Source organism: Populus alba, chromosome 9 (assembly GCF_005239225.2).
Source record: "Populus alba chromosome 9, ASM523922v2, whole genome shotgun sequence".
NCBI lineage: Eukaryota > Viridiplantae > Streptophyta > Magnoliopsida > Malpighiales > Salicaceae > Populus > Populus alba.
The window spans coordinates 258568-270025 of NC_133292.1; the positions used below are offsets into that span (position 1 = coordinate 258568).

The 11458-nt window shown below is 37.8% G+C and overlaps 1 pseudogene; it reads right to left on the reverse strand.

Moving 5' to 3' along the window:
- Positions 1 to 545: 545 nt before the first annotated feature.
- On the reverse strand, positions 546 to 6096 carry LOC140955908 (uncharacterized; annotated as a pseudogene).
- Between the last annotated feature and the right edge of the window lie 5362 nt (positions 6097 to 11458).

The following is an 11458-nucleotide window of genomic DNA, read 5'->3' on the forward strand; positions in this document are numbered from 1 at the left end:
TAAACATGGCGTTCAGTCAATCAGACATTGTGGGGACCTGTAGTTCCTCTCCAATTGTTTTTCCAATGATCTTATTTGCTAAAGCTTTGGGGACAACCCCCAAAACTTGACTGCCTCCTAAAAATGCAGCCATTGAAACACCTCTCATTAACCCAAGGATGCCTCCCCCATACACTAAATGAATCTTTCTCTCAGCTAGTACTTGACCAAGATGATTTGTTGATTCTAAAAACTCTTTTTCTTTCCCAAGGCTGGATCCACCGAAAACACAAATATTTCTTATGTAATGACTTGAGGAACCTATCATTTCTACACACTTCTATATTTGATGAATGTATGGGATGAGTAGAAATGAAGGGAAGGAAGAGAAGAATTTATAGATGAAAAAGTGAAAATGCAATCATACCACCTATATGTAGGCCAGCTGTAGTCTCACACTCTCTCTCTTTATTTATTTATTTTGACAAAGCATGTATGTACAGGTAGTTGTGATTGTGGCTCACATCTTCCCTTGGTTTTACGTCTAAGAACGGCTTAAACGCCCTTTATGGGTCGGGGATAGGCTTCCCATCCAGTTTTCTTAAAAACTGGCAAACATGGTCTTTTTTAGTCAAATTCCCAAGACTAAGTCGATCATCTTCTTTATGGAATTGTGGCCATAAATCATGAATTACATGATGCACATCTCCATTAGGATGCGTCTCAAGGGTCAACAAAAGATTATCTAAAGACCCCTTACTCAGGCCATTCTTAATGAATTGTATTTTATCTTCACGATTTACAGATATCATTCCTAAAGAACGACATGTCGCATTACAAGTCCATCTGGCACATCTATGACAGAATTTCAGTCGTTTTGCATGACGTTTCTTTGGAAAAGTGCTTTTAACTGTTCCAGGCATGTGTGAAATGAAAGAATTGGAGGACTCACCTGATAATCGGACCTTTGCTTCAATCAGCCAACGAATATCTTCAGGAATTCCATGGTTCATTAACAACCTCAATCTTGCACACCTAGCACGGTAAATTTTTGTAATCGCATTTGGAGGCAAAGCGGGAAAATACCTTTTCAACTTTTTAAGAGTGGTGTCCATTTTCAAATGAGAATTGGGGAAAAAATTCAAAGAAGGGAGAAAGAGCAAAGAATTGTACAAATATATACAGATATCAGTTATTTGGGAAACTGAAAGAACCGACTTAAGTCACGGAGTACCGTTATCCGCCATTTGACCGGGGTGAGAGACTAGCAAAACAAAAGATACAACAAAACACAAAACAATGTGAGAAAAAAAAAATCAATCTTTATATACAGGATCGCTCAATTCAATAAAGTCATTTTCAACCGAAAAATTGTCAAAATAAACTTTCAAACGATGCCCATTTACCTTGAAAACATTGTCATTCTTTGAATTCTCAATATCACAGGCCCCATATGGATACACATGTTTCACAATAAAAGGACCGCTCCATCTTGATCTTAGTTTTCCAGGAAATAAATGGAGTCGAGAATTATAAAGCAAGACTTTTTGACCAACATTGAATGTTTTTCTCAGTATTTTCTTGTCATGAAACTCTTTAATTCTTGCTTTATGAATTTTTGAATTGTCATATGCATCATTTCTTATTTCCTCAAGCTCATTTATTTGCAATTTTCGCAGCTGACTAGCATCATCAAGGTTTGAATTGAAAGCTTTAATGGCCCAATAAGCTTTATGTTCAATTTCCACAGGCGAGTGACAAGGTTTTCCATAGACTAGTCTATAAGGTGACATACCTAATGATGTTTTATAAGCAATTCGATAAGCCCAAAGTGCATCATTAAGTCTTAAAGACCAGTCTTTCCTATTAGGGTTCACTGTTTTCTCCAAGATTTGTTTGATCTCCCTATTAGTAAGCTCTACTTGTTCACTTGTCTGAGGGTGATAAGGGGTGGCAACTTTGTGTGTGATTCCATATTTCTTCATTAAAGAAGCAAATGGCTTGTTGCAGAAATGTGTTCCACCATCATTTATTATGGCTCGAGGGATTCCAAATCGACTCAAAATATTGTCTTTCAAAAACTTTATCACTGTTTTGTGATCATTGTTTCGACTTGAAATTGCCTCTATCCATTTTGAAACATAATCTACTGCGACTAATATGTACACGAAACCAAATGATGGAGGAAATGGACCCATAAAATCTATACCTAAACAGTCAAAGATCTCAATGACAAGAATAGGATTTAAAGGCATCATGTGACGTTTTGAAATAGATCCCAATTTTTGACAATTTTCACAAGTCTTACAGAATGCATGTGAGTCCTTGAACATGGTGGGCCAGTAAAATTCACTTTATAAGATTTTGGCAGTTGTCTTTTTTTGAAATAGATCCCAATTTTTGACAATTTTCACAAGTCTTACAGAATACAAGTGAGTCCTTGAACATGGTGGGCCAGTAAAATTCACTTTATAAGATTTTGGCAGTTGTCTTTCTTGATGAGAAATGACCCCCATATGCCTCAGAATGACAAAATTTAATGACACTACTTACCTCATTGTCAAGAATGCATCTTCGAAATATTTGGTCCGGACAATATTTGAATAAATAAGGGTCATCCCAATAAAAGTTCTTCACTTCGTTCAAGAACTTTCTTTTGTCTTGGGTACTCCAATGACCTGGCAATTGTCTTGAAACAAGAAAATTAACAATATTAGCAAACCAAGGCATTGTAGAAACGGAAAGTAAAGATTCATCGGGAAAATAGTCATCGATTGGTGTGATGTTAGATTTCGAATCTGTTGTCAATCTTGACAAATGATTTGCAACAACATTTTCAATGCCTTTCTTGTCTTTGATTATGATATCAAATTCTTGAAGTAACAAAATCCATCGCACCAATCTAGCCTTAGAATCTTTCTTAGAAAGAAGATATTTCAATGCTGTATGATCACTAAAAACAACAATAGGTGAGCCAATAAGATAAGATCTGAATTTATCACAAGCAAATACTACTGCAAGTAATTCTTTTTCAGTGGTGGTGTAATTCATTTGAGCACTATTTAAAGTTTTACTTGCATAGTAAATCACATAAGGTTTCTTATCTTTTCTTTGTCCCAAGACAGCACCCACAACATAATCACTAACGTCACACATTATTTCAAAAGGTAATGACCAATCAGGAGGTTGAATGACAGGAGCAGAAGTAAGCAAGTTTTTAAGTTTAACAAAGGCTTCTTCACAATGTTCAGTCCATTCAAAAATATAATCCTTTGTTAGAAGGTGTTACTCAAGGGCTTAGATATTACACTAAAATCTTTAATGAACCTTCTGTGAAAACCAGCATGTCCTAAGAATGATCTAACATCTTTAACAGATTTTAGTGTTGGTAAGTTGGCAATTAACTCGATTTTAGATTTGTCAACCTCAATTCCTTTCAATGAAACAATGTGACCAAGTACAATGCCATTTGTTACCATAAAGTGACATTTTTCCCAATTCAATACAAGATTCTTTTCTTCACACCTGCTCAAAACTTTTTCTAAGTTAGTCAAACAATCATCAAATGAATCACCAAAAACAGAAAAATCATCCATAAAAATCTCAAGAAAACGTTCAACCATATCACTGAATATGCTAAGCATGCATCTTTGAAACGTGGCTGGTGCATTACATAATCCAAAAGGCATCCTTCGATATGCAAAAGTACCAAATGGACATGTGAAAGTAGTCTTCTCTTGATCTTCCAATGCAATTTCAATTTGATTGTAACCTGAATAGCCATCTAGGAAACAATAAAATTCATGACCTGCAACTCTTTCTAGGATTTGATCCATGAAAGGTAAAGGGAAATGATCTTTTCTAGTCATTGAATTAAGTTTCCTATAGTCAATGCACATGCGCCAACTAGTAACAGTCCTAGTTGGAATTAACTCATTTTTCTCATTCGTTATCATAGTGACTCTAGACTTTTTGGGTACAACTTGGGTAGGACTTACCCATTTGCTGTCAGAAATATGATAAATGATTCCATTATCTAGAAGCTTAATGACTTCATTTTTCACTACTTCTCATATTAGGATTAAGCATTCGTTGCATTTCTCTAGAGGGTTTAGCATTTTTCTCCAAATAAATCCCGTGTGTGCAAATCAAAGGGCTAATTCCTTTTATGTCAGCTATGGTCCATCTTAATGCATTTTTGTGCATTTTAAGAGTCTGTAATAACTTACCTTCTTGATGTGCATTAAGTTTGGAAGAGATTATTACCGGAAAAGTTTCATTTTCTCCCAAAAACGAGTATTTGAGATTAAATGGTAACGACTTCAATTCAGGTTTTGGTGGTTGAACACTTGAAGGTATGGGCTCAATTTATCGTGGTGGCAATTCTTCAATTTGTGGTCTCCAATTGCATGCCTTTGATTCCTGAAAGTAGACCATTTGCAAATCATCAGATTCATCAATCTCAATTTCACTAGAAGTGGTTTGAAATTGATCATGAACTAATTTTTCAATAAAGTCCACTTCCTGTAAATCATTATCATCTCCAGGTTGCTTGTAAATGTTGAAAATATTCATCTCTAATGTCATGTTTCCAAATGATAGCTTCATCAGTCCATTCCTACAATTAATCAATGCATTAGAAGTGGCAAGAAATGGACGTCCTAAAATGACAGGAATTGAATTACATGCTTCAACAGGTTGTGTATCCAAGACAACAAAATCAACAGGGTAAATGAATTTATCAACTTGTACTAACACATCCTCAACTATTTCTCTAGGCACTTTTACAGATCTATCAGCAAGTAAAAGAGTTATAGAGGTTGGTTTTAACTCACTTAGATTGAGACTTTGAAAGACTGAATATGGAAGTAAATTCACATTAGCTCCAAGATCAAGTAAGGCTCTTTCAATTTTATGTTCTCCAATAAAGCAAGAAATTGTAGGACAACCAGGGTCTTTATATTTCAAAGCATTATTGTTTTGAAGAATGACACTTACTTGTTCGGCTAAAAAGGCTTTCTTTTTCACATTCAGTTTTCTCTTCACAGTGCATAGATCTTTCAAAAATTTAGCATAAGAAGGAACCTTTTTAATAGCATCCAACAAAGGTATATTGATCCTTACCTGTTTGAAAGTTTCAAAGATTTCAGAGTTGTGATTGACTTTCCTTTGTTTGGTCATGGCATGAGGAAATGGAAGTGCTGGCGAGGAATCAGTCTTTTTTTTGCAATGTTCAGGTTCAACCCCTTCCTTACCCTCAGAGATAGACTCATCATCTTTCTCACAAGGTTCAAGAATGGGTTTTTCAATAACCTTACCACTACGAAGAGTGATGACTGATTTGACTTGATCCATGTGTTGGCTTCCAGAACTACTCGCATTTGCATTGTATTGCCTTTTTGGATTTTGCTGTGGTTGAGATGGAAACTTACCTTTCTCTTGGAAACTAAGAGCAGATGTTAACTTTGCAAGAGTATCTTTAAAATCTGTCATGCCTTGAGCAAGTTGAGTGTTGATTGCCTCTTGCTTTTCAATGAATGCATGCAATGTTTCCTCAAGATTTCTTCTAGGAGGTGGAGCATAAGGAGGTGCATATCCATGAGAATTTTGGAAATTATGGTGTGCTTGAAACGGTGGCTGTGAAGTTTGTGTATTATTGCTATCACTCTTCCAACTAAAATTTGGGTGATTTCTCCAACCAGGGTTATACGTTTGTGAGTATGGGTTATGGTTAGACCTTTGGAAACTGTTTAAAGCATGAGCTTGTTCATGGAGGCATTCCCTAAAAGAAGACAAAGTTGGACAATCATTTGTTGAGTGTTTATTGGTTTCACAAATTTGACACATAATGTCTTGAACAGATTTTAATTGACCACTCTTTTTCAATTCAAGTGCTCCGACTTTTCTAGCTAAAGATGCAAACTTGGCTTGGAGGTCATGATCTTCCCTAAGGTTGTGCATACCTCCACTAGATGTATGAGGTTGAGTTTTACTTGGTGCCTCATAAGTACCTGTGGTGTCCTAATTTTGAGCATTTTCGGCTAGCAAGTCTAGGTACTCCATTGCTTCATTAGGGTTTTTATCTTCGAAAGTTCCATTGCACATCAATTCAACCATTTGCCTATCTCTAGGTGTTAAACCTTCATAAAAATATGAAACCAATCTCCATGTTTCAAAACCATGATGAGGGCAAGTATTAAGCAAATCTCGATACCTATCCCAACATTGGTAAAATGTTTCTCATGGTTTTTGAGTGAAAGTGATGATTTGTCTTTTGAAAGAGTTTGTTCTGTGAGATGGAAAAAACTTGATGCGAACCTCGTGATCACGTGGTCACGCAACCCACAATCAAGATTGAGATCTGATCCCGGAAAGCCGAAATAGGTCTGATATGAGTGCGACACAATGGAAACCTGCCCCAACGCACCAACACTATTGGAATGAGTAGAATGACGCCACGAAGCAAGTTAATCTTCGATAAGTCAGATTCAGTTCGTTCAAGAACTGAAGAATGCAAGAATCACCCTCACACGTTAAAACTGAAAAATTCAGAATAATATTCATCAAAACTGACAAAATTTTGGCCTACATGAGTTTAAATAGTTCTTGAAAAGTTAACCCTAATGGACCCTTTATGTGGACTTATATGAGGTCCACTCAAAACTGGCCCAAAACCCTAAAACGAAAAGCCCATAACTTAATCCAAACAAGCCTTGGATCCTAGCTTAAAACAAGGTATGAATTAAGCCCAAACAAGCCTTGGGCTGTAGCTAACAAAATAAAATAAAGCCCTCATCTCATGGCCCAAATAAGGTTGTATTGGACTCCTCTTGCACATGGATAAGATGTACTAGGATCTCCTCTTGATACTCCAATGGACCTTCCAATTCTGACTTGGTGGAAACCTTCAAAACCAATGCATTCAATGCGTCTTTCAATGTCTTTGTCTTGGACCGAGTCATTGGTCCATTTGGAACATGTAATGGGTCCTTGCTGGTGTTTCTGGGCTGGTCCGCATCATCCCCTCTCTCCTCGAAAGGATTCGACCTCGAATCAAAATCTGTGTCAAACAACATAAGATAGCAACATTAAAGGTAGCACTAACACTATACTCACCTGGAAGGTCAATTTTGTATGCGTTGCCATTGATTCTCTCTAAAACCTGAAATGGACCATCACCACGAGGCTGTAATTTTGATTTCCTTTGGTTAGGAAATTGTTCCTTACACATGTGCACCCAAACCCAATCACCGGGTTGGAAAACAACCAGTTTACGTCCCTTATTTGCTTTAGAAATGTAAAGTCTGTTCTTTTTCTCTATTTGTAGTCGAACTCCCTCATGGAGTTCTCTCACCATCTTTGCCTTCTTTTTACCATCTAAACTTACCCTTTCTTCAAAACGTAAAGGAATTAAATCCATAGGAGTTAGTGGATTAAAACCATAAACAATTTCAAAAGGAGAAAAAGTAGTAGTCGAATGCACAGTTCTATTATAGGCAAACTCAACAAAAGGCAAACATTCTTCCCAACGTTTCAAATTCTTTTGAATTACAACACGTAAAAGTTGGGATAATGTTCTATTCACTACCTCAGTTTGTCCATCTGTTTGAGGATGGCATGTTGTCGAAAATAAGAGTTTAGTTCCCAACTTTCCCTATAAGGTCTTCCAAAAGTAACTAAGGAACTTAACATCACGATCTGACACTATACTCTTAGGAATGCCATGCAAACGTACAATCTCCCTAAAGAACAAGTCTGTGATATGAGATGCATCATCTATTTTATGGCATGCAATGAAAAGCGCCATTTTAGAAAACTTATCAACCACAACAAAAATAGAGTCTCTACCTTTCTTTGACCTAGGTAAACCTAAAACAAAGTCCATAGAGATATCTACCCAAGGTTTAGTAGGCACAGGTAATGGTGTATATAGTCCATGCGGTTGTACTCTAGATTTTGCCTTTCTACAAGCAATGCACTGTTCACAAATTCGTTGCACATCTCTTTTCATCTTTGGCCAATAGAAATGCTCATGCAATACATCCAAGGTTTTTGCAACCCCAAAGTGACATTAAACCACCCCCATGTGCTTCACGAACAAGCAATTCACGCAAAGAACTAGCAGGAACACACGATCTATTCTCTTTGAACAAATAACCATCCATCAAATAAAACTTACCAAAAGCCAAATGTCCACATGCATTATAAATCTCAGCAAAGTCAGAATCATTATCATACAATTCCTTCACATAATCAAAACCTAACAATCTAGTATTCATGGTGTGTAAAAGAACATACATGCGCGAGAGTGCATCAGCTACGATGTTCTCTTTCCCTTGCTTATACTTGATTACGTAAGGAAAAGTTTCAATGAATTCAACCCATTTTGCATGCCTCCTATTCAACTTACCTTGTCCTTTCAGATGTTTCAAGGACTCATGATCCGAATGGATTACAAACTCTTTTGGCCACAAGTAATGCTGCCATGTCTCAAGTGCTCTTACCAAAGCATAGAGTTCTTTGTCGTAAGTGGGATAGTTCAAGGTTGCTTCACTTAACTTCTCACTGAAATACGCAATAGGTCTCCGATCCTGCATCAAAACAACACCTATTCCTATTCCAGACGCATCACATTCTATTTCAAATGCTTTCGTAAAGTCAGGTAAAGCCAAAATAGGTGCAAAACATAATTTGTCTTTCAAAAGAACAAAAGCCAACTCTTGTTCCTCCCCCCATCTAAACCCAACTGACTTTTTAACAACTTCATTCAAGGGTGCAGCTATTGTGCTAAAATCTTTCACAAAACGCCTGTAAAAACTAGCTAACCCATGAAAACTCCTTACCTCACTTATCGATTTGGGTGTAGGCCAATCTCGGATGGCCTTAACTTTCTCCTCATCCATCTCGATACCCTGTGCAGTTACAACATAGCCTAGAAACACAATTTTCTCCATGCAAAAGGCACACTTTTTAAGATTAGCATACAATTTCTCACTACGCAACACACTAAGTACATTACGCAAATGATCAAGATGCTCAGTTAAGTTCTTGCTATATATCAAAATGTCATCAAAATACACAACCACAAACTTACCTATGAATGCATGCAACACATGATTCATTAAACGCATAAATGTACTAGGTGCATTTGTAAGTCCAAACGACATTACTAACCATTCATACAAACCATGCTTAGTCTTAAATGCTGTTTTCCACTCATCACCTTCTTTCATCCTAATTTGATAGTACCCATTTTTCAAGTCAATTTTAGAGAAAATACAGGATCCATGTAACTCATCTAACATGTCATCAAGCCTAGAAATGGGATGTCTATACTTTACCGTTATGTTGTTGATGCCTCGACAATCAACACACATCCTCCATGTTCCATCCTTCTTTGGCACAAGTAGCACAGGTACAACATAAGGGCTCATACTCTCACAAATGTAGCCCTTTTCCATTAGCTCATCAACTTGCCTTTGAAGCTCCTTCGTCTCCTCGGGATTGCTTCTATAAGCTGGTCGGTTAGGAATTGAAGCTCCGGGTACGAAATCAATCTGATGTTGTATCCCCCTCAATGGTGGTAATTCGCTAGGAGTATCGTCAGGGAACACATCATCAAACTCCTGCAACAAAGAAATAGCAACACTAGGCACAATATGATCAAGATCATTAGTATTAAAGTAAGCCTCTTTGTACACAAGTAAAATCATTGGCTTGTTTGTGAAAAATACAGATCTGACCTCACCCTCTCTAGCATAAAAATTGGGTTGTTTCTTTAGTTTTTCCACACAATACTCATCACACTTTCTGACTTTCTTCACTCCTCTTGTCTTACCTCCACTCTCGACCAGATTTGGGTGTTTTTGAGTTGTGGTCGAATGGTTTGATTTGTTTGGAGTGTTGGCCGAATATTTGCTTGTGTTTGGATGGGTGGCCGAATGGGTTGTGGTGGTTTGGGTTCTAGCCGAATCTGATGGTCTTCTCTCCCCTTGTTCCTCACCTTGATTTTCTCTCCCCATCGCCTCATGCTCACTTTTTAGCTTTATTTGATCATCATACACCTGTTTGGGTGTAAGAGGTACAAGAGTGATGGTTTTACCATCTTTTACAATGGTATACCTATTTTTAACCCCATCATGAATTGCCTTCCTATCATATTGCCATGGTCTCCCCAACAAGATGTGACTTGCTTGCATTGATACCACGTCGCACAGAACTTCATCAACATATTTCCCAATCGAAAATGGAACCACAACCTTGCTTTGTACATAACAACGCGTATGGAAGATGTTCTCCCTTTGTTCATTAGTATCATCTTCCTTGACCTGAACCTGAAGTGTTCACCTTATAACCAAGGACTCCTCAATCGGTAATGCTAACTCATCCCCATCACTATCCTCCAATGGTGGCATGCCTTCACAATCAGAACTGTCACTTTCAGATTCCACATCACCATTATCTCTAATCACCATGATTCTCTTGTTTGGACACTCTGAAGCATAATGTCCATGTCCCTGACGCCTGAAACATTTAACATCACGAGTACGTTTAGGTTGAGTTTCAGATTTACCTTTGGCATCAGTAGGGACATCAACTTTAGCCTTTGGTGGTTCAGTTCTACAACCAAAGGATCTTGGCCGGATAGTACCCTCTCTTTTTAGATTCGGCTTCTAAGATGATGACGAACCCGAATTAAATGCTGGCCGAGCATGCCCCCTCCTAAGTTGTCTCTCCACCTTCGTCGCCATGTGAACCATGTCCTCTAGCTCCACATAGTGTTGTAGCTCAACCACATTAGCAATGTCCCGATTCAACCCATTAAGAAATCTAGTCATGGTGGCTTCTCTATCCTCAACAACATTAGCCCGAATCATTGCTATCTCCATCTCTTTGTGATATTCATCTACTGTCTTATAACCTTGATTCAGACCTTGGAGCTTCAGATATAAGTCTCTATAATAGTGGTTTGGCACAAGTCGTCTCCTCATTAAGACTTTCATCTCCCCCCAAGTCTGAACGGGTTGCTCGTCGTTCCTCCTCCTACTGATCACAATCTGATCCCACCAAATCAATGCATACTCCGTAAACTCAATTATTACCAATTTCATCTTTTTTTTGTTTAGAATAGCTATGGCAATCAAAAATCCAATCCACCTTTTTCTCCCACTCCAAATAAGCCTCCGAATCGTTTTTACCTTGAAAGCTAGGAATTTTCAGTTTAATGGTGTCCAAGTCCCCATCCATATCTTCATAAGTGCTCCTGCCATGAAAATTCACATTCCTCCTAGCCCTGTTCGGTCCAGACCTGATTCCTTGGCCAGCTGATGCAAAATCATAGTCATCTTCACCCCCATCTACGTTTTCATCAACAAACTCTTCAAAATCAGATCTGACATTCCGTGCCGCCATACGGACCGTATTTCCCCGGCGATCAGCCCCACTATTCTGTTGCTTTATCGAATTCACCTCATCTTTT